General features: G+C 40.1%; 4 pseudogenes across 2 annotated transcripts; 2 read left to right on the top strand and 2 right to left on the bottom strand.

The window, feature by feature from the left end:
* LOC149045157 (uncharacterized) overlaps window positions 1-2,599 on the bottom strand; it is a 5,647-nt pseudogene extending 3,048 nt beyond the window's left edge.
* A 1,702-nt stretch (window positions 2,600-4,301) lies between these two features.
* On the top strand, window positions 4,302-5,869 carry LOC149045156 (uncharacterized; annotated as a pseudogene).
* A 4,712-nt stretch (window positions 5,870-10,581) lies between these two features.
* On the bottom strand, window positions 10,582-13,545 carry LOC149045155 (uncharacterized; annotated as a pseudogene). Its single transcript, XR_016187083.1, has 6 exons — window positions 13,171-13,545; window positions 12,768-12,912; window positions 12,445-12,504; window positions 11,694-12,078; window positions 11,463-11,612; window positions 10,582-11,324 (listed from the first exon to the last, which is right to left on the bottom strand). The product of XR_016187083.1 is annotated as an uncharacterized LOC149045155 (transcript).
* Window positions 13,546-13,715: 170 nt separating this feature from the next.
* Window positions 13,716-17,115, top strand: LOC113664804 (uncharacterized; annotated as a pseudogene). Its single transcript, XR_016186471.1, has 4 exons — window positions 13,716-13,902; window positions 13,983-14,185; window positions 14,381-15,820; window positions 15,853-17,115. The product of XR_016186471.1 is annotated as an uncharacterized LOC113664804 (transcript).
* The last annotated feature ends 6,549 nt before the right edge of the window (window positions 17,116-23,664 follow it).

Here is a 23,664-nt window from a genome sequence, read left to right as displayed (position 1 = left end):
TCAAGCGATTCTGGGTATTTAGTGCATTTGGGAACGTACCCGGTGTCACAGCGGATTTGGACCCCCGCGGATTTGGACACCCCCCCCCCCCCCCCCCCCCCTTCCCACTCCGCAAGCGGATATGGATCCCCTTCGCAGATTTTGGACCTCTTTTTAAGCATCGTTTTTATCATATTTGGTAACTAATTTTTTTTTTGCAGGCTTTCTGTCTATGTTCTTTTCAATCACAACACAGCATTCCTCAATACAGGTAAAAAAGGAAAAGCCATTTCGTTCCAATTCTGCTGCATTCATTATAGCGTGTCGAACAGTATACGCAAGAATTCGATGCGAGCAAACTACTGCATTAGAACCATTGAGACTGTTACAATAAATCTTTGCTTCTTCCGATGCGAATCAGACGAAACGTCATAACAATAGAGGAAACTGTTGCGTCCAGTCACAAAAATAAGTCAGTCTAAACAGTTTCTGAACAAGAACGTAGTAACTACTTTTACTACAAGTCGTTCGTAAACTATGATAGGTAAAAATGTTTCTACTCTGAACTATTGGAACTCTCAGCTTATTTTCAATGCAAATCAACATTTATGTCTACGTCTTAACAAAAGCGGAGACTATTACATTGAACTCAATCTTTTTTCTAATTTTAACGATTATTAACTGTCGAGGGATCCAAATTACCCCATAACATTTACAAAGACGTCTAGAGCCTGGCGGTCTGCAAACAATGCAGAGCCACACTCAAGATGTGGGGAGAAACACCAGACGTAGTCGAGTGTTTCTCCCTACACTTCTTTCGTGCTTTAACCGCTTCCTGCGTGCTTTACAACAGAACAGAGCACAGTCAAGGCTTCTCTATTTGTTAAAGAACGTTAAGGATATATGCTTTCACTCAGTTTTGTTGGGGGGTCCAAATCCGCGGAGTGGGGTCCAAATCCGCTAGCGGAGGGGGGGGGGTCCATATCCTTTAGGACACCCCCGGCAAGTCTTCAAGAGTCGACAAATCGAGCGATTTTGTGGTTCGATCAGCTCGAAAAGTTTGTCCACTAAATAATTTTAGAATCACTTGGGAAATCTAAACAAACATCGAATACTGTATTATATTATCAATAGGTTTAGTTGAGGTTTTTTTGTACTGTTTCCCGCCAGTTTTTACGGAACCTGAAGGTGTTCTAACGTACTGACCCTTGCTGTCACGCCACAGTTGTCACGAAGACAACGTATTCTACGAAACTAGGCTGATCTCCTAAGTTTTATCACATGTTCATCACTGAAAAACCAACTCAATTTTTAGCATCGCTTGACATTTCTAGGTAAACATCTGATACTCTTTAGAGGTTTGAAGAAACCTTTCAGTGGCATTTTTATTCAAATTTCTGACTGCCGGGCATTTAGTCCATTTGAGACCGTGCCCGGCCGTCTGATCAGAAGCGTAGAGTTGCAAAGTGGCGACAATCGAGCGATATTGTAGTATGCACAAACTCGGATAAGTTATCCACTAAAAAAAAATCGCTTTACATTTCTTAACAAACATCTGATACTCTCAAGAAGTTTGAAGGAACCCGCCTTTCAGAGGCATTTCTGGCTGCCGGGCATTTGGTCCATTTGAGACCGTGCCCGGCAGTCTGATCAGAAGCGTAGAATTTCTAAGTTGTCGACAACCGAGCGATATTAAAGTCTGCTCAACCTCGGAGAATTTGATCACTAAAAAAACCAAATAAATTTTTGGAATCGCTTGACATTCCTTTGCAAACATTTGATATTCTTAAAAATTTTTGACAGAACCCTTCTGCGGAGATTGCGTGAAAATTTATTCTTTTAGTCTATTTCAGACCGTGCCGAGCATTTTGTCACTGCCAAACAATGATTCTACAACGCAACGCGCCGTTGATTATTCATCATTTCATATGCTGTAAATTCGCTTTAGAAGCCCGTATATCCCCGAAATTTTTAATTTACGCTCTGATCCTCATTCGAAGGTCTTGTAAAATGAAATGGAATTAAAGGCCGTGAGTTCCAGCCTAAAGATTTGCCGAGACCCTTAGAGTTGAGTTGCTATTGCCGTACCCAAACCGTAAGAGCTTTCAAGTTGTGATTCAAACTAGTTACACTCGGAGTAACAGGTGACCGCTAAATGTTCCTTAGGACATAACATACCCTTGAATGTCTCCGATGAACCCCTCCTTTCTAGTATAAACCATACAATAAATTGTTCATTTTGCCAAAAATATGCTTCATAATCTCTTCAAACACGTTAAAGACAGACAAGATTTGAACGACAAGAGTTGAACTAAACGGAAAGAGCAGCTATGTCAGTCTTGTAAAAACAGTAAAACTGAGCAGACGATAGCTGAATAACGAAAAATAAAACTGTTCACATAACAACCTAGATAATTTTCTGCTCTCTTTTAAAGCCCTTTTTCAATTCCGCAAAATATTTGAGATTCGACTTACCGTCAGAGGAGTTCACTGTAACAGTAGAGTTCATTGTAATGATGTTCAAGAGTGCACTTCTTGGAATCAGCGACAAGAAAATATGTTTCCTTTCTCCCAGACCTAGAACTGACAAACAAGTCGAATCTTCATACACATTGCGCATCTGGAACACGACAGCACAAAATTGCTTAAATTGCTTACGTATTCATAAAGTTAATCTAATTAGCGAGCCTTTTAATGAAATAAATATATATCGAAGTTTGGGTAATAAGGATATACAACAGAGCGAATATATAAGTTTACATGAGAAAGATATTCACTCTGTATAATACTCAATACAATTGCCTCGTCTTGATTTTGGTTCCAAGATTGATTTTTTTGAAGAAAAATGCCACGGGAAATGCTTGAAAGAGCATTTCTGAGCCTCTAGGTTTCAAAATTTTCTGGGGGGAGCATGACCCCAGACCCCCCTAGTGACTCGCGCCTTCGGCGCCCGAAACTTACCTCGTCTTGTTCTGAAGTCTGGCTACGGCCCTGACTAGTGGTTTAAGACAGTTTTGACACGATATTTACTTTCAACAAATATCACATAACGAATGCTCTTATTCGGTGAATTTAGGCAAAACCTAAAGCATCCTTAAAGGTTGACTTAAGCTTTAGGCGTCTTTCGTTGTAAACCGAAAAGTCCAAAAGCTAACAATTATCTTTCATGAATCTTTACTTGAACATACGTTGAAATTTAATAATGCAAATTTTTCAGCATCCTTTAAGTAGTCTCTTTTTTTTGCACAAAAGAGGGTGTTTAATCAATATACATTTAATTTAACTTTATGGTGAGAATTAAATAAGTCCCGCTGTTTTGACATCATTAATTGACACACTAAAGATAGTCTTATTGTAATCTGAACTGTCAATAGGAAATGCATGACAAATTAGCCAACACTTGCATAGGCCAGGAATAGCAAATTTTGTCTTCCGGAAGCTCAAGGCCGCCAAAATTCATTAATTTTTTGGTTCGCTTATTTTCTGCTAATCTGGTAGGCGACTTGCCACCTGGCCTGGGTTGTTATAGATAACCCAGAGTTAGTCTGAAATTTGATTTCAGGTCTGAAAGCTTTAAAAGAAAATGCAGTTCAAATCTTTTTGCTTGCAATTTAATCACTGGATGTTCTAACGAGAATAGGGAAAATTGTCTCTAAAAGGTTTTTGAACAAAGGAATAAAGAAACCTGGATTACAATTTACTCCTGAGTTAGCGCTAGTCGGCCTTCGAACAAATGGGCCCTAGAGCGATAATGGTCTCGCTTGGTTGCTCAATTTCTTTGTCTCGTGGCCAGGGGTTCTTGGCTTAGAAATTTCCGATGAGGCTTTTGAGAAATTAATGATGAGCCTTTCTGGATCCTTTTACCTTTTGAGGCAATTCTTAAATGTTGATAGAGATGATTTCAATAAGATTGTGGTTTGTCCAAAGTGTACAAAACTGTATATACGACTCCTGAATTTCGATGATAAACAATCGACAGGTGGCAAAAAAATGTGGCGACACTCATTACTCCAGAGGAAGAAAACTAACTTGTACTGCCACTCGTGACAAAGGTTACTCTTCATAATGGAAAAACTTGCTTCTACCCCACCAAGTACTACTGCAGCAACAGCATCATAGACGAACTGGAGAAGTTGGTCTTGAGAAAAGACTTTCCCATAAATTGCGAAGTGTGGAGAAAACGAAAAGTGGGATCAAATACCTTAGCTTTTTTTTTTGATGGAAATCTATGGAAAGAATTCCAGAACGTCAGTGATTCCCCTTTCTTGAGTAAACCACGAAATTATGGGTTTATATTGACCTTTCACTTTTTCCAGCCGATGAACACTGTAAGGATTATTCCGTCGGAGTGTTTTACTTGGCAATTTTAAATCTACCTAGGTCTGAACGGTTCAAATGGGAGAATATCGTTTTTGTAGGCGTTGTTCCTTCATTGAGCAGAGAACCCAAAGATTGAAATAAATTTCTTGAGCCAGCTGTGGATGAGTTGAAAGCCTTGTGGAAAGGGGTCAAGATCAAAGCTAGCCTTAGTAGATTTGCTCTAATGTTTCGTGATGCCGTTTTGTGTGTATATACTGACGTTCCTACGACGAGAAAGATCTGTGGATTCAAGGGGCATTCAGCTCAACTTGGCACGTTGAATTTTTAAGGTGGTTTTGGGGAAAAAGAGATTACTCTGAATTCAAAAGAAGCTTATGGAAACCTCGCACAAATGAAGAATATCGTCGAATAGCCATTACTCAGTGCAAAACAAAAGCGCGACGAAATTTGCTGGGGCAACAAAGTGGAATCACCTAATATAGCATTTTACTGCGACTCGATTACCTTGATGTTATTAGATTTTGCACGGTTGATCCTATGCACAAACTCTTTCTCGGAACTGTCAAAAGAATGTTCAAACTATGGACATACTCAAAACTTTTTTCGCCCAGCCAACTGAACGAAATCGAGGAAAGAATAAAATCATTTGAGGTTCCTAGTGACATTGGACGATTACCGATGAGGATAACGAGGAATTGTGGTTCATATGCAGCAGAGCAGTGGAAGAACTGGACACTCATTTATTCTGATTTCTGCCTTCAAAGTATTCTACCAGAGGAACATTTCCGGTGCGGGCAGACATTTGTGTTTGTATGTAGATATTTTTTGCAAGTCTGCTACTACAAAAACAGAACTTGACATTGTCGACGGATTGATTCTTCAATTTTGCAAGTCAGTGGAGACTCTATATGGAAAAGATGCCATTACCCCAAATATGCACATGCACAACCATTTGAAAGAGGTTATTCTCGACCACGGACCAGTTACTAGCTTTTGGTGTTTTAGCTTTGAACGATTTAGTGGAATACTAGGCAGTATAACAACAAACAAGAGATCTGTCGAACTCCAAATCATGAGAAAATTCATACTAAGATTCCCAAAGGACATGAAACTACAAAACCAGTTTAAAGGAGATTTTAAATTTCGTTCACCTGATGTTTCACCTTCCGACTGGCTTACGATCTATGAATTTTCTTATATTGCAACAAATGTGCCACTACGTGGAATAAACTTGTTGAATAAATCGGAGATTAATGTTTCGCCATGTTACAAGCTTGTTTCTTTTGATACCGTTGATTTGAAATTACTGACCGCCGTCTACAGAGTGTTGTACTTTGAGGGGCGAATTGAAGCAAGTTAACTCACAGAAACTATATATAAATTTGGCTCGTTTAAAATATGGTTACCTACGTATGGGTCCAAAATACAAACAAGAGGATACTAGTATTTTGGCCAGCAAAGAATGAAAAAGTCCTTCAAGACGCGTTTTTTATCTCCAGGCATCGTTCAGTATTATTTTACACATTCATTCAAGCTAGGAGAGGAACATGTCACGCACTACTTTTCTTGAAAGTGAAATGTGATCATCGCAGTAAATTTTCCAATTTAAGCAATTGGAAAGAAGAAGCCTGAAAAAAATCAGGGCTTCAACGGGATTCGAACCCGTGACCTCTGCGATACCGGTGCGATGCTCTACCAACTGAGCTATGAAGCCACACATTGGGAGCGAGGTCAATTTATTGAGTTCATATCTTCCCGTGCAGTGAAATGATGTGAAGTTTTTATATGAAATAATTCATATTTGTACTGCGGTTGTAGATGAAAGTGAAATGTGATCATCGCAGTAAATTTTCCAATTTAAGCAATTGGAAAGAAGAAGCCTGAAAAAAATCAGGGCTTCAACGGGATTCGAACCCGTGACCTCCGCGATACCGGTGCGATGCTCTACAACCGCAGTACAAATATGAATTATTTCATATAAAAACTTCACATCATTTCACTGCACGGGAAGATATGAACTCAATAAATTGACCTCGCTCCCAATGTGTGGCTTCATAGCTCAGTTGGTAGAGCATCGCACCGGTATCGCGGATATAAAAATATCGCACACAGGAATTTACAGTGATCCCTACATCAAAAAGTAAAGGGATCTTCGTATTAGAAATAGTAGGTATCTTTCCACAGGAGAAATTCCTAATTGCTTTCAAGAAAATTGTGGTAATAAGAATGTTCGACTGTATTTCTAAAGTTCAGCTAAATAATAAGTAAATATCCAATAATTTCATACAATTAGCATATTTTTTGGATAAGATTTAACTGTGATCTCCTAAAAAGATTCCACTTAAGGTTCCAGCTTCCATCTTTTATGAGCAAGCAGATTCCGTATAAACAAGTAGTATGCTTTCCAGTTCAAAGGGAAACAAAATGTGACCTTGACAAGATACAGTCACAGTTCATAAGTACATTCTAAAACGTAAAAGTGAAATGATGCCTTTGTTTCAGTTGAAAGCCCACAACAAAAAACTGAATATTTTTCTGTTAATATTATTGTCAAACATTGACATAAAATTTAAAATCATCCAACCACTAACTAATGAAAACTATGGGCGGCCGTCATCACCAAAAATACAAGGATGTCAAATAGATCAGCAAATACAAAAACGCTGTAAGGATCAGCTGCAGAATAGAATAGCTAATAAAGGAATGGCATGGCCAAATTATAGACGGTTTAGTTTTCCCTCGTGAAACAGAACACCCTGAAAATGGATAATTTAGCCAAATGATGAACGGTCTAGTTGCCCATGTCGAGTTGGAACATATAATTGTGAAATGGAGTAAATCAATTAAGAATAGCTTAGCACTCATGTGCAATACAGTACTCAAACGGTGTAGCGTTGCGTCAAATGGCTCAGATTAACGTCGAGTAGCACAGCGCACGCACAAACGGTGTAGCGTTGCGTGAAATGGCTCAGCTTAATGTAGAATGGTACAGCGTACACACATGTGGTGCAGCGCTGCGTGAAATTGGCTCAGCGTAATGTCGAATGGTACAGCGTACATGCAAACAGTGTAGCGTTGCGTCAAGTGGCTTAGCGTAATGTCGCATGGTACAGTGTACACAAAAATGGTGTAGTGTTGCGTGAAATGGCTTAGCGTAATGTAGAATGGTACAGCATAAACACAAATAGTGTAGCGTTAGGTCGAATAGCTTTGCAGAACATGAGACGCTCTATCTGAACATTAAATTGCTTAGTATTACTTGAAATCTTTCGATGTTGTGGCGAATCGTCGAGCTTGCTTGTAGCGTGACGTGAAGGCCATGCCATTCCCTTATTAGCTATGCTATCCTGCAGCTGATCCTTAAGCCATCTTTGAATTGCTGATCTATATGACATCCTTGTATTTTTGGTGGTGACGGCCGCCAAGGCTATCTCGCCGAAACCACCCAAAACAGAAACCGGAACAGCGATCTGCTGGGGGCATGACGTCATCGAATGTGAAGACTGCCGCGAAACCATCACATGGCGTAGTCGCTGTATTGAATAGTCTTCACTTAGCTTTGCCGTAAAGCAGAGCCAATTCGGTAAGTCTCTCCTCTTTTTTCCCCGCCGATATTGTATTTATTCGTTGTCGTTCATGAAAGCGTCAATTAAAATAGCAACAAGACTGAATTCCACCACGGTTTGCCAGCCTCCCGGTTTACCACAGTTTGCACGTGTTGGTGGGCCTGAATATGTGTATAGTATTAAGTAGTGTTATGACGTGCATTAAATGTCGACTGTCGAGCTCTCTTTTCTTTCTCTGACTCACGCTTACTTTTCAACGAGGGTTCAACTTCAACGGCTCTTTGAACACTGGAGGAGTACATGAGAAGTTGAATTTTGTGTGTGCCCTGGACGCCATGGTACGAAAACTGATATCCTTGATCTGTTTTGACATTTTTCAATCAAAGTGATATCGGAATGCTTTAATTGGTGTGCCGGACGATAAGAGTAAGCTGAGAGAAGACTGTTTATATTTATTATTTTAAAGAAGTGTACATTATATTGCTTTGTTTAGTAATTTTTCCTGAGTGCAGTGATAGTAAAAGTAAGATCTATTTTTATTTTGTCGATCAAAGGTAAATTACATGTCTGGATCGGAATCAGTTAAAGTTTTTTTTTCGCGTTCTAAAAATAGTGTTTGCCAGAGTAATATTTTTTACTGAGTTGGTTTAGCGCGCATACATACCTATCTTCCCTGCGCTCTTTCCCATTTCGTAGTCATCACGTATTAAGGAAGGCTAATGCGGACACCGTAATGCGCGTAGTTGTACGTAATTGTCCAAATCTAGGTCGAGTTTTACCGTTCGATCTGTTACGGTCGCAACTTGCTGTATAAAAACTATTGCATAATTCAGACAATTGACAGGACACCTGGCTGTTTCGTCGTTTGTTTCAGTAGACGTATTTATTTATATTTTTATTTATTTTTACATTCTTTACCTCAACTATTAATTTTTGCGATTATCATTATTATTATTATTATTATTATTATTATTATTGCTACAGACTGAATTCGGTACAAACTAGATACATTGACTAGAGTTGCGTGACTTGTGACGTTTCTCTTCTTGCCTTTAGGGTAAGCAAAGAAAACTTCCATTAAAAACGTAATCAACTTACAGGCAAGAGCTTTTAAGCCCCGCCGCAGTGTTAACACAAACGTTTGCATATCAGAAACACACTTTGTATCCTTTAAACAGAGAATTCAAGAAAGCACCGACAAGTGGCATTGGCTTCACTACTGTGTCACAGGGTGCTTGAAATTAAAACTCTTATTTTTGTTGACAGGTTGCAAACAATCGAGGGTTACCTTGTTTCCCAAGGTGCACGTGTGCAGAGGTGGAGACTAAGGAGTGCCATAAAGAGAGTCTATCACATTGGTAGGAGGCTAAGGTCTATGAATGCCATCCGTAGACACGTGTATAACGTACTTTCCCCACTGGCCCTCTGGCATATGGACGGGAATCACAAACTGATACGGTAGCTGTCACCTATCTCACTATTTTGATGACATATTTGTTGTTATAATTCAGGTGTCAATAACTTTGCACCGTTTGTTTTAGTAGCAACCTCCCCCCCCCCCCTCTCCCCTTCACAAGTTATCAACATATACTTTCGGTTTGCCACTCTATTCCTTCTCTTCGTAGATGGCGATTCGTGGTTCACGACTGTATTGACGGTTACAGTCGCTCCGTCGTTTACCTTAGGTGCGATACGAATGACACGTCTGACACAGTCTTGCGTCTCTTTGAGGGTGCGGTGTCCTGAATGGGGATTGCCATCACGAGTCAGGGGCGACATGGGAGTTGAAAACAGAGACGTGGCACACTACATGTTGAGCCATATAGCGAGAGGGCCCAGAAGAGGGAGTTACATCACCGGACGAAGTGAGCACAACTCGCGTATAGAAAGACTCTGGCGTGATGTGTACAAGTTAGTCCTGTCCTCATTTTACGACCTTTTCCTTTCTCTCGAAGCATGCGGTCAGCTCGATCTTGACAACGAAGGGCATCTATTTTGCCTTCACTTCACTTATCTTTCAATAATCAACGAGGTCCTTTCAAAATTTATGCTATCCTGGAATAATCGCAAAATACGTACTGCAGGAAACAAAAGTCCTTTACTACTGTTCATACTAGGGATGCAAGAAATTGCGGAAGAAAGTGGTATTGTGGCATCAGATTACTTTCAAAGCCTTATTCAGGTAAACGCAATAATGCATATGACAGACACAGTTCTCCAGGCATTAAAGCCACACAGGTGAACAATCTCAAGTGGCCTGCACTAAAAATTGAGTTTTAATTAACCACCCCTTCAATTTAAATACAGATGATGATCGAAACGATGCCAAGATTCCTTGCTTGCAAAGTTAATTTAAGGCAGTCATAACCAGTGTTTTGCGGTATTTAAATCTCCTTTCAACTATATTTCAGAGGGACTTGGAGGGATACAGTGTGGATCCTACGGCTTACTTTCATGACAGCACAGATGATGCACTACAGAATGAGGTTGTTGTCCCCCTAACACGGTGTCCGTTAGATGCTGATTCGTTTACGATTTTTGAGGCAAGCATGTCAGAAGTCCAAGGCGAAGATCCATGGGAAATGTATCAATTGGGACTTTTAAACAGTATAATAGGTTAAAACGTAACGGCTTTAAAAATTGCGCAATAAACGTCCCTCGCTTTTCTTTTGTATCGAGTTGGATGAGTATTTGGCATCATTAACACATAAACTTTGCTCTTTTCAATGTATTTTCATTTCGTTCATCTCAGGCCCATTTCAGAATTTTCGCCTCTACAGTGCTACTGTAAACTAAATTCAACTTATAAATAAAAAAACACCTTGTCAAAGAGAGTCAATCAGAAATCAGTAGTTTTAATTGGAGACGGCCAAAGTAATCATTTGCGAATGCGTAGTCAAAGAAAGAGAACACTTCTTCCTTGGTCATTGATACATTCTCACCTATCGGCAAAGTCAGCCTGCTAATACAAGTGTTGCCCATAGGAAGGCAAGATGGCATGTTCGTATCAAAACAAATAGTGGGCTTCATTTGGAAACCCAGAACAGGCTCGTTCTCGCATCCAGTGACGAACTTTAAAATACTATGGAGAGATATATTGCCATCTAACCTTCTTCCAGCTAAAAAGAGAAAAACACAAAAATTAGCAGTGCACTCATAAAGCTCTAAATCCCAATTCTTTTTTACGCGCTCTGTGGAAATTTCGATTGGCATAAAGCAAAGTTACATTTGTCTAGCCAGCGATGATGTTTCTTAGACCAGACAAAAGAAACGACAGTTACCTTACACCTCTTTCAAGTAATTCAGGAAGAGTCTGTATGTTTTTTCTTCCCGCTGTCTTCGATTAGTCGCTTCGTCGGAAAAAATAGGGTCCAGCAGTTTCACCAGTTTGGGGTATGTCATAGGCAGCACTGCTGTCTTTCTGAAGAGGAATGAAAGGCTCGGTTTCCCATGAAGGAGCTAACAGATTAATAGAAAAGAAAGATTCATGGAATCTATGTAAAATTGTTAGAGACTGTAGTCATAATTGAATTTGGTTTTCTTGCCTAAGTAAAGAGTGAAGACCGTCAGTTACAACCGGGCACCGTGAAAGCTTACCTAAACGAGTCTGAATCTCTCGAGTCCTACCCGAAATTGGGTTTCCGCTTCCCCCAGATTAGTCAAATCATCTTTTGTGAAGATTCCGGCGCTCAAGCTGGTCTTCAGCAAGGAAAGTAAGCAAAGGACCACCTTGCAACAAACTGAAACCTGCAATAAAAAGGTAAATTTAAATTCTTGTGTGCTCAAATGAAAATTACGTAGGTGTCTAAATAGGCTTTGCATATTTACCAAAAAAGAGGCCAGCTCCATAATACTGTTTCCTGTCCAATGCTTCTTTTTTTCTCAAAAAAAAACGTAGCCTTCTCCTTCTTCCTTGAAGAGCTTGTCATGTATTTCGCGCATCACCATGCCCAAAAATTCCCTTGGACCACCATAATCTTGAGAGCCCTCGCCGGTGAAGATCACCTCTAAAGGTACACTGAAATCAATCGCTGGCGGATCATCCCTCAATATCTTTTCCATTGCAACATCGAAGAGGCGGTAACGAGAGACAAATATCTCCGTGGTCTTTCCCTCACACAGTTCAGAGTCGTTTTGAAGGTCAAGCATTCGCCCTCGCTGTAACCTTCGCCTGAACTCCCCTAAGACTGTAACAGGCTCGTTACAAGTAGCCCTGAAATAAATTTGAAATGATCAAAGAGGCGTAACGCCCGTGAAATTTAAATAATTCCCAAAAGTATGCGGTGACACATGCGTTAAACCGGTCAACTAACGAGCAGTCGGCCCGATTGTATTTAGCTTCTTACACGAATAGTTGAGAGCCAAAGTCAAAGTAGTAAAATCAACTAACGGATCTCTGCACATAAAAGGTTGTGCTTAGCACATTATATCATTGGACGGACGCCTAATTTCCACGTTCCTTCCCTTAAAACGATATCACAGCAAACGTTCATACACACTAACACCAACTACACTGTAGGTTACGGAAAAGACAATCAAGCAGAATGTACCAAGCATAACTCTATCAATTAGTACTTACATAGCTTTTAATGTTTCCTCTGATGCATTTCTCATATGCTCCTCGTGCGGGACAGGTTCCCTAGGCAGATAGCAAGGAACAACTATTTGAGGGGGGCTTTTAGCGGGATGCTAGAATTTTTCATGCAATGTTCATGATGTTACAATCAACTGTAAATTAGTGTATGACGGCAGCAGCAGTGTATAATGGATGTACACACGGTTAGTCCATAGAAAACGATACAGGATTGGCGTTTCATTCCCTTAGACGCACTTGAGAAACTCTTCAGCGCCTCCTAAATAATCAACCTCCACGGGTAATTTTAACATGGCTAAGAAACTCACTCTTTATTGGCAGCTGTTTCGCCAAGACTTATTGAAGCCTGTTCAGTACCAAGAGGAGGCTGTTCTGGCAGTTCCAGTGAATTCTGCTCAGTGCCACCAGGAGGCTGATCTGGCAGTTCTGCTGGGGTTAACTCGTTCTTCCTCTCTGAAATATTGATTATACTGGTGTAAAAAGACCACCTTCAGCCTTAGCACAATGCCCCATGTTAATGCCCCATGTTAATGCCCCATATATGATATTAATATAAAGTATAAAGTCACTGATATCTTAAAAGTAATTAAAGCTAACAGTGCGTACAAAAGGAATTTCTAACTACGTGAAATACCGAAAACAACTTTTAGTACTTTCTAAAAGCGTGGAAACGATAATCACCATGCGAGTGGGGTGACCACTTCTACTTACCTCCTCTCTCCAAATCACGGTGGTTCGTTGCTATGCGATTTCCTCCCATAGCGTCCCTCTCGTCACGTGATCCAACAGGCCTTTGTTGTTTTCGCGTTCGATGGCTCAGTAGCGGTGGAGATATTGAAATTCGCTTCTCGGCAATACAATAAACAATATGAATACATTTGCATCTTACACAGTTGCCCAACATTCCAGTTATGGCTTTCTAATAGTAAAGCTTGCATACGCTTCCGTTTGGTAACGAAAAGCGAGTTTTACTCAGTCCCCTTCTGAGACAAATTCCTGGTTTAAACGCTAGCTAAAAAGGTCAAAATCGTTACTTTCAGGGGTAGGTATATTCTTCTCATACTAAAGTATCTTTTTGATTTCGGGACCCCCCTTAGGATTGTGTTTTCGAGGTGAAATCGTTTAAGAATGTGAATTTGGTGCGTTGTGAGGGGGAAATCCATCCTGGGTAATTTTCTATTCTCGTTGTATCCTACCTATCACAAATAAAAAAGCTTTATCGTTATATGTAGACTCCGTTTGTTTGTATTTTCAATGGTGGAAACCGTAAATTTGTACATTTTAAACCCCGATTTTATCGAGCGCTCGATGCTTCTTGCTGGCAGCCATATTGGATTCTCTACAGATCGCCAATCATTGTGTGTAATTACGGCAGTGAAAAGACCATTCGAGGAAGAATCTTCGTATGGCCAGCAATTTTTCAGGGGATAAACGGGACGATAGGTAAGCAAAGCAATTCTGAACGTCGAATTCGCGTTTGTGTGGTTATGTTGAATAACTTAAATTTCTTGCTCACTTTGCAGTCGAAAACCTCTGTGCGGAAAAAGCAGAAAATGCAGTAAGCCTAATTCTCACCAAGGACGCTGTGATTCTAGTAGAACGTTTCACGCATTCTGGAAGAGTTCATCCTCACATGTAGCTCTGAAAAGAAAAGGAGAGTTACAAGAACAAAACAAAAGGTTATCACAGGACATTGAAGCGAAAAAGGCTCGGCTGGATGAATATGGTAATACTATAACTTTGAGTGTTTTCGAAACGTGCAAAAGATTTCATTTTTACCACCATGCTACTCTGAAGTTCGAACGGAAAATTAAGTTATGTATGTACAAAATTCTGTTCCTTTAGTATTTTATTTACATGTGATTGCAAAAAATGTTGAGATCTAATTTCTCTGTTTGTTTTTTTTTGGTTTTTTTTTAAGAGGGACAAATACAAACTTCTGTTGCTCAGAAAGATGCAGTAGAAGAAGAGCTACAAAGCCTTCAAAAGAGTGTGGAAGAAAAGGAAGATCAAATAAAGCAACAAGAGGAAAAAGTAACACAATTAAATGAGCAATATCACAAATTTAAATCTCTGCTTGAACAAAAAGGCTTTTCAGTAGCTAGGAGAAAAATGCCAGTACAACTTATGATATGATTACAAATGTCAATTCCAGCACTAAGTACAGACGAAGACAGGAGACAAAAAATGTATTAGAATTTATTCATGGGGGAAAGGAAGGGTCAATATATGGGGCTTGGGATTATATTTCATCTACTGCTGACAATCAACCATGGACACACTGATTTCTGGACTTAAACGAGGGAAATATCTCCAGGGTCTGTTTGACAAGACAATGAAAGGGTATCAAAATTCCGATGAGGCTTTGAAACAAGCTGTTTTTATGAAGTACCAGAACTTTCTGTCTCGCAGAAAGTATGCCCTTGTCTGCAAAACTCAGTCTTCAGTTTTTTATCCAAACTCTGATCTATGGGTACCCCGTAACATAAAATGTTTAGGTTTGGACTTAAGGGTGTCAAATATAGCTATTTCTGACAAACGGGTGGAGAATTTTGTGAGAAGTCTTGACATTGGTCATGTTAATCAAATTCCCAATGCACCGGGTGTTCCAGAACAATAACTGGGTTGGTTTTTATGATAATTGATCTGCACCTTAGACTTCCCTATTTATTCCGTAAGCTAATTTGGTTTAACGACAACATAAATCATTTCATCATGCAATTTTCTAATGATGGGGCCCCTGAGTCAAGTCAGCTAACCATGTCAATTGGCAGCCTAACATCATGGAATTTTGGGGACAGGGTGAGAAGCAGGGATTTCCAGTACATTTTACATTGTGTCAGTCGGGGGGAGAAAGAGGAGGTGTTACAAAGTATCTGGAAGCAACACACTGATGAAATGGAAATGTTAGAGGGTAATGTATTTGTTGTTTCTAACAAGCAGTGTACTGTAGAGTTTCAGCCCAGTGCTGATATGAGCTGGCAAAGCTGGGCTAACAATGAGTTAAATCAAGCTGCCACTTACCCATCTCCTTATGCTAACGTAAGCAAAGGAAATATGTGTACTATGGGTGCCACTATTGGGATGGGGGAGGAAGATTTATTCAAACCTTATACTCTGGAGGTCAGAAATTCCCATGTTAAGAGGGTAAATGAGTTTATGATTTCCCTGCCATCTTCCCTGAGTGAAAAAAATCGCCACTCTAGAAAACTACAGTTCATGGCAGAGAATGGGATTCGCCAGTTAGGCACCCCCCGAACTGGAATTTTTGCAGAGCGGCAGCGCCCAGAGCCTATCCACTGTGAAATTAATGCATGGCAGCACGTTTTAAATATCATATACAGGGTAGCAGCACAAAGAGGTGTTTTTACCAAATTTTACCAAACCATTAAGATAAATCCCCAGCCCAGAAACTAGAAAGATTAGCATTAGGAAAAATTGCACAATTCCTTAGGAATGCTGGGGCTCTTTTTAACAAAATTGAAGTTAGCCCTTCCTACCTTGGTGAGCTCACAGAATTTTGTACACTCTATTTTAATTTATATGCATTATTTTTTTCATCAGATGTTAATGTAACTGTGTGGACAGTAGGGTATGCCATACCATATCATGCAACTAAACTGTATGAAAGTTACAAAGTGGATTATGGTATAATATCATTACAGGCAAAAGAGGCTAAATATTCAGGGGTTAAAAATGACTTGGATTTGACAAACAGATCCAATAAAGCAACTGAAAAAGGGAAATGGTGGCAAGTCATGAGAGCTAATTATGTAAGAGCATTTCATTTGCCAGAACATCAACCAATGCCAAGTTCTTATACTTCTCATTTTAAGTCTCGGCTTCCTTCTCAGCTTAATTCAAGCAACGTTTGCAATTGTGGAAGAGAAAAGGAAATTAATGATTATATATGTGAGGTATGTGTAGATGCCAGGGTGACTGTCCAGTGTGCAGAGGGACAGCAACTAATACCTGAAGTACTTTCATCATTAAAACCAGTCCTATGCTCTGTATGTAATGAGAGATTTCCTGATACTGTAACATACGAGGCTCATAAAAGTGTTCACTTATGCAGCAAACAGCCTGTTGGTCCAGCTACAAATAGCCGTAATCTAAACCCTAGAAATATGAAAGTAAGTGACCTAAAAATGGAGTTGCAAAGTAGGCAATTAAGCACTAGTGGAAACAAAGATGTTCTTATTAGACGCCTTGAGGGTACATTAGCAAGTGAGACTATATAGAATAAGACTTTTCACTGTCAATGTATCACCAGAAAGTTCCATAATCATATTTTATTACCATTTATAAAGTTTACATAAGTTTATTTTTTAACCAGGTAAATTTTAACTGCAATGTCACCTAAGATTATTTATCATTGAAGTTGTAATAAAATTTAAGATAATATATTTTACACACCAGATGGAATGCTAAATATATTTACAGGAAATACAGTGTCTAGAAAATTTCAACATGAGACCATGTTGACACAGACGTGTAACTAATGTATGTTTGAAAAAAAAGCTACAAACTCGTGTTTCTTTGATCAACACTAACCTCACAATATTAATTAATATTACCTTGTTTATTCATGAGACTTTGTAAGCTTTTGTCGAAAACAAAATCATCTGCCGTGTACCGTTGAATATAAAATGTCACCATAGCCTTCTGACTTTTGAGGTTGTATTCAACAACAAAAGGAGTGTTTTTAGAAACAACAACGGCTGACCTGCCTTTGTAAACAGACGACAGCTTTCCCTTTGATTTCGGTTGTTGACTGAAATGTCTTTTTCTAAGAACATCCTGGCCTTCGAATCTCGCCGGCGAAAACACTTTCTCTACTGCTTGTATACAAGATAGTGTCGAAGTAATTTTTGATTTTCTTTCATTAAATTTCACTTCTCCACTATAGCCCCTGAACAAAACTGTTATGTGACGAAATATCTGCCACGGAATGAAGATGACAACTGGGCCTACCAATGATGTTGCTTTTGAGCGACTTAGTTTCGAAGCAATCTGCTATCCAATTTCTAAAAGGTAGCCATCCACCAGTGGACCACAAAGCTCAAGTTTGTTGCCGCAAACCTCTTCCAGTCCGCTATTTTTCTTCCCCATACCATAGTTTGGTCGTCTTTTTGCTCGCCTGACCGCCTTCAGCCACTCCCGCTCAAAGGAAAACTTCAGCTCCAGTTCACTTGCGTTCCAAAATGTTTTTCCCCCTCTCTGAAAAATCTGTTTGGCCTCTTAAATCGAACACGACTTCACTTAAATTCGCCGCCATGTTGCTTTACGTTGGAATACTAATGGCAATTACCGCAGACATTCACGCGCCCGCGCTTCCGGGAGGAAAAACCTAGCAACGAACCACCGTGAAATGCTAGCAGCAGATCATCGTCGGATGTTTCTGCAGGCCTTGTTTCACCCTACAAACAAATTATTCCAAAGGAAAAAATTAAGTATGCGCAGAAGGCTCGATATTTTACCCAGAAATAGTCGCAAAAACGTCACCAGCAAAACACAAACGCGACACGTTTCCATATGGGCTCGCATCCCGCGCAGTGGGATAGACATATTCAGTACTGATTCTGCTATTCATCAAACCTCACAGGGACTCGATGAATAAAAACCACTTACTTCCCGAGCCAGTTCTTTTGTCATTGTTCATTGACCTAGGTCGCCATACAGTTCTTCAAAATCCGTCGTTCTCCATCCCAAACACTCACCTATTACAGGAAAGTGCATCAATAAAGTCAACTGCTCTCGATCGAATTGACTGCTACAGAGTTCGAAGCGTCCAAATATCCTGTAAAATTGCCATTTCCTCCCATCAAAAAACCTCGCAGCGCGCCAAATATCCCATATTTTCCATGCTGAATAAGTGACGAGACGCCACGTTGAAAACTATGACTGAAATAGTTAAACACAAGCAACGCTGATCTTCGAATCGTCGGCCATAATTGTTTATATTCTGCTATTCATGTCATCGCTCTGCCTCGAAAAATCCCAAAGATTTATTTGCAGGTCTTCTTTTCTTTTCTTTTCATCAAATAGAAGATCTGCGGTGCTCAAATTGTATAAGTCATGGTACAAAACACGCTTCTTTGCAGATCGAGCCGTGATCGCCGCCATATTGAATTCTCTTGATATTCTATTGTTCCGGAGTGTAACACGATATACCGCTGATAATTGCGGGCTCGAAATGTCCTTGATTTCTGGCGATGGGTGAGCTTGTCACGCCCAGCGAGGCAAAAAAAAGTTCTGGTAATGGTTTTTTCTGTTAAAAATTGTAGTGTTGTTTTAATAAGTTGTAATTGCATTAAGTTGTAAGCATTGCTTTTAATTAATGTCCTGTTTTCATCCTCTAACAGATCAAAAAAGTCATCCTAATGGAGTTGAGCAGTCATTTTTCCTACTGAGAGAAGGTCAATACTGCATGCAAATTAACTTATGTATGATTTTAAAGATATTTGTAATGTTTGTGGTTACACTTAGTGGAAGGACTAGTGACAGTAGTGCACTGAATTAAAAATGCATTATTTCCTCTCGACAGTACTCCAATTAACCTATGAAACTACAGCCGCCGTGGAAAGATGTGAATGTTTACGTGAATTAGCTCGTGAGGAAGTTGATATTCCGATAACTTGGAGATGACAACAAATACTGTGAACAATCGAATGCACAAAGTCAGTCCCACTAAATGACAAAAAGGGGTGAGGAACATTTATCACTACTGCTTAAAGATTTTTTAAAACCTCCTCAAAATGTTAAACATAGGATGCTGTTGCTTTGTTCTTTTTCCGGCTGAAAGGAAAGTTCAAGTTAACAAGCTCAGAATACCTGGCTTGTAGGCCCTGGGACCAGTGTTCCAGAAGTCCTGATAACTTACTAGTTACGTAAAGCTATTTCTTTTCTCATGTAGTCAATTTTTGGTGTTGGTGAAAACTTAAAAGTACCATACTTACTTGATTGAGAAGATGGGCTTGTTTACGCGGGACTAAAATCTACAGCGCCACTTGAAAGAAAATGGATTAAAATAATCGCTCTCGGAACCGACATGTCTTCCGGGTTTTGAGAAACGCATCCGTGCCTACTACTTATTTTGAGAGAGCTAAGTGATAAATCGCAAGACTTTTAGTTTCTTGGCCTCGTTAATGGAAATTTACGAGAGATTCAATTTATCTTTCCAAACCATGGCCAACACATCTCTTTCGGTATTGGGTCAATTGCAAACTATCCAGGTCTTGCAAAAGGGCCTCCGTATGTAGACGAAAATGTGTAATCATCAGTTACCTCTATTTTCTGGGACTCTCTGTGCTCTCTGGGAGGAACTGCTTACGCGGTTCTGCCGCCTGCTTGCGTAAGGGTGGACCCTCTGTAAGTGGCAAAAAATTATTAGAGAAAATGCCTCTGTTAATGCCTTCCTTGCAGGACCCGAAAAAAACAGAGTACAGTTCTGAATTTTATGAGAAGTTGATCGTACGGAATACATACTATCAAGTGAAAATGAAATGCATCGGCGTGGGTAAAGCTTCCGCAAATGAAAGAGAAAAGTTGCTCCGCTAACGGGCAAAGGACACTTTTGCATACGGGTGTAGAAAAAGAAAAACACGCAATAGCGTAGGAAAATTGATTGATAAGCCAGACAGGACGGTTCCTCTGAGAACGAGAAAACTCGAAAGCCTTTAAGATTGATTTAATGTTCATGCACGCCAAACAGAGTTACCAGTATGGTAGAAGTTTTCATTTTTGTTTAAAATAATGAAAATAAGGTCTACGGTCTAAAAAGCATAACAACTCAACCCCAGAGATCTCGTCCGTGCAGAGACATTTTTACTGGCATGCGTCGCTTGCCGCACGACTCTCTCGAAGCTACACGTATGCTCAAGTGTGGTACAGAGTGTTAGCGAGTTTTGTAGAAGCGTGGATGTAGCACATTGCAGCGCATTGAACCTCTGATAGGAGAAATAAGAAGCCATAAATTACCAGTTGTCAATTGAGCAACCTGCGGTGCTCGTCGACCACTGGGCTAGATGGACCCGCCACTGGGATGTTCGTCGATGGTGTACTGTGTGTATTCCCATCGCTTATCATCTGGGCTGCTCGCTGTAGTAACTCAGCGACAGTGGTGTTAACGTTCGAATCGTTCTGAAATTCGAGATAATTTTAAATAAGGTAAATCGGCAAAATTTGTCTCAAATATTCAAGCTTAATTTTAGAACTTAGCTAAACGTTCCATTAAGGGAAGGGCTGAAATGAACACAATTTTTAGGGGTCTTGGCCGATAGCCTATTGATGCAGCGGTGTCGGACACAGCCATGTAGACAAGTGTCCAGGGTGAGGGGTATAGGGGTGCAACGAAGAGTTTCAAACCCTGACCTATTCATACCCGGAGAAGTTCAGATCCTGTTCAAGACAGAGAGGCCAGAAAACAATACCCTGTCCAACGGCACGTCCCTGTATACGCCATATAAAGGAGTAACCCCTCCTCCGGGCACTCTCCATAACGAAAATTTATACTTAACCACTAATTTCATCATCAAACACTAGCTTAAATGCTTTTTAAAACCTTACGCGGATAAAACTTTTAGGTTACACCGTAAGTAAACAATCCTATCAACTGGTAGCAAGCTGCTCCCGTAAGCTACCGCAAACTTTGTGTCTTTTACAATTCAAGCTCTTACTCGCTTTTTCAATCGTTTTAAGAATGTGCATTTCAAATGGTTTTGTGAATGCGGTAAAGGGCATTTTCGTGACTCGTGATCGGCCCTTGTTCTCCCCGTGAAATATGAAACTGCTAACTTTTTTGTCGTGAATCGTGATTTTCAAAGTGGTCTGAATGTTTAATTTGCTGTGAATCGTGAGTTTAAGGTTACTTCCTACCTTCAGAGACCTAAAAAATCGATTTTTATTTCATTTGACAAAACTGAATTCAAACATTCAATCAAATGTTTCCATGGAAAAAATATCTGATATCTTTAAAAGCACCCGAGTTATTTAGAAAAACGTATTTTCAAATAAAAGTTATCAAATCAGGAAGGTGTCATTATCTGGGACCTGGGTGAGTTCCCTGGGGGAATTTTCGCGGCAACCGCTAATATTGAGGCTCGATTTTCATGTTACTTCCATATTTTGTTTACATCGCACACTTTACAGAATTCACACGTGGAAGCTCTTTGTTTATTGAAAAATCTTTGCGCATGGAAAAAATCAACAGCAGAAGAAAGTCCTTGGGAGCAAAAAAGTAAAAAAAGGCAGGCCCAAAGAAAAGAAAGGGTATGTAGCACTCTTTCAAGTAAAGAACACAATTCTTTTGTGAAAGCGATTAGTACTAACGGAGCTTCACGCTGGCGCCCAGATTTCGAACAAAGAGGTCGTCATCCAACCAAAATTTACCATACATAATGTTTAAAGCGAAGTTTCCTTTTCCATATACAAGTACTAGCCTTGATACAAAAACATTAAAAATCGCCTCGAATCGGAATTTTGAAAGCTGTATGTCGATTATTTGTCTTGCTCCTCAGCTTTGCAGTTTTTTTAATTTTTGCAGCAGGTTTTTCCTTTGCCTTTGACCACTTTGCTCATTATTGTGTTGTCCTCCTCAACGCTCCACTGAGCGATCGTGATAAAAAAAGAAAAAAAAGTCTGCAATGGGTTACTTTTACCGGGAGATCTTGATCCATAGTCATTGACGCCAGGAGGTCCCGTTGTCCTATTGGTTTGCGGTTTGCTGGGGCCAAATAATCTTCTGGCGAGGCGCGAGTTGTTTGCGAACCTAAAATCTGCCATTTGACTTTAGGAGGAATACCACTACTTTGAGCGAATTTATAGGGTATATAGATTTGACCGATTTTCGTCAAATTTTCGACAAAACATCCTAGGAATGATGACAAACGAAGATGTGTCGGGAAATTTTGATATTTGAAAAATTTGTCCCGTGGCGTCCATTTACGCAACACGACTCGCATATTTTTAGCTACTCCAACTAAAGATGCCGATATGGACACAACCAATCAGAATATCGAAAAAGTCTGACACACTTTTGTTGATTGATGCCTCGTGAATGAGACTGTGCAGCCATTATGCTCATGATCCAGCATCCGATACCCGATGAATTCAATAGAAGAACCTTCGGTCGTTTAACGCCTTACCGGCTCTTGACACTTCCGTAAAAGAAAGTCGCTTAAATTATGTTTTTATCGTAATCTGCAGTTATTAAGCTTTCTTCTGATATATAGTTTGCTAGGATTCACTGCTTAATACTATAAACATTCAGGCTCACCAACACGTGCAAACTGTGGTAAACCGGGAGGCTGGTAAACCGTGCTAGAATCCAGTCTCGTTGCTATTTTAATTAACGCTATCACGAACGACAACGAATAAATGCAATATCGGCAAGGAAAAAAGAGGCGAAACTTACCAAATTGGCTCTGCTTTACGGCAAGGCGAAGTGAAGACTCTTCCACACAGCGACTACACTATGTAATGGTTTCGCGCCAGTCTTCACATTCGATGACGTCACGCCCCCCAGCAGATCGCTGAACCATTTGCGGTTTGTATTTTTGGTGGTTTCGGCGAGATAGCATTCACGTCACGCCACAAGCAAGCTCGACAATTTGCCACACCATCGAAATATTTCTTGTAATGCTAAGCAATTTAATGTTCAGTTAGAGCGTCTGATATTAAGCAAAGCTATTCGTAATGCTACTCTATTTGTGTGTAAGCTGTACCATTCTACATTACGCTATGCCGTTTCACGCAACGCTACACCATTTGTGTGTACGCTGTACCATTCGGCATTACGCCGAGCCATTTCACGCAACGCTACACTGTTTGTATGTACGCTGTACCATTCGACATTACGCTGAGCCATTTCACGCAACGCTACACCGTTTGTGTCTACGCTGTGCCACTCGACATTAACCTGAGCCATTTGACGTAACGCTACACCGTTTGTGTACTGTATTGCAAATGAGTGCTAGGCTATTCGCAATTGAGCTAGTCCTTTCCACAATTTCATGTTCCAACTCAACACGGGCTACTAGACCGTTTATCATTTGGCTAAACTATTCATGTTAAGGGTGTTCTGTTTCAGGAAGGAAAACAAGATCGTCTATAATTTGGCCATGCTATTCCTTTATTAACTCGTGAATTGCGCGCATGCGCAAGAGCGAGTTATAGATACGATGTGGGGAATGGCATTCGCTCGCT

Source organism: Pocillopora damicornis, chromosome 5, assembly GCF_964200805.1.
Source record: "Pocillopora damicornis chromosome 5, jaPocDami1.2, whole genome shotgun sequence".
Taxonomy (NCBI): domain Eukaryota; kingdom Metazoa; phylum Cnidaria; class Anthozoa; order Scleractinia; family Pocilloporidae; genus Pocillopora; species Pocillopora damicornis.
Note: the sequence above shows the minus strand (reverse complement) of the source record. Positions and strands in the feature narration are given on the sequence as shown.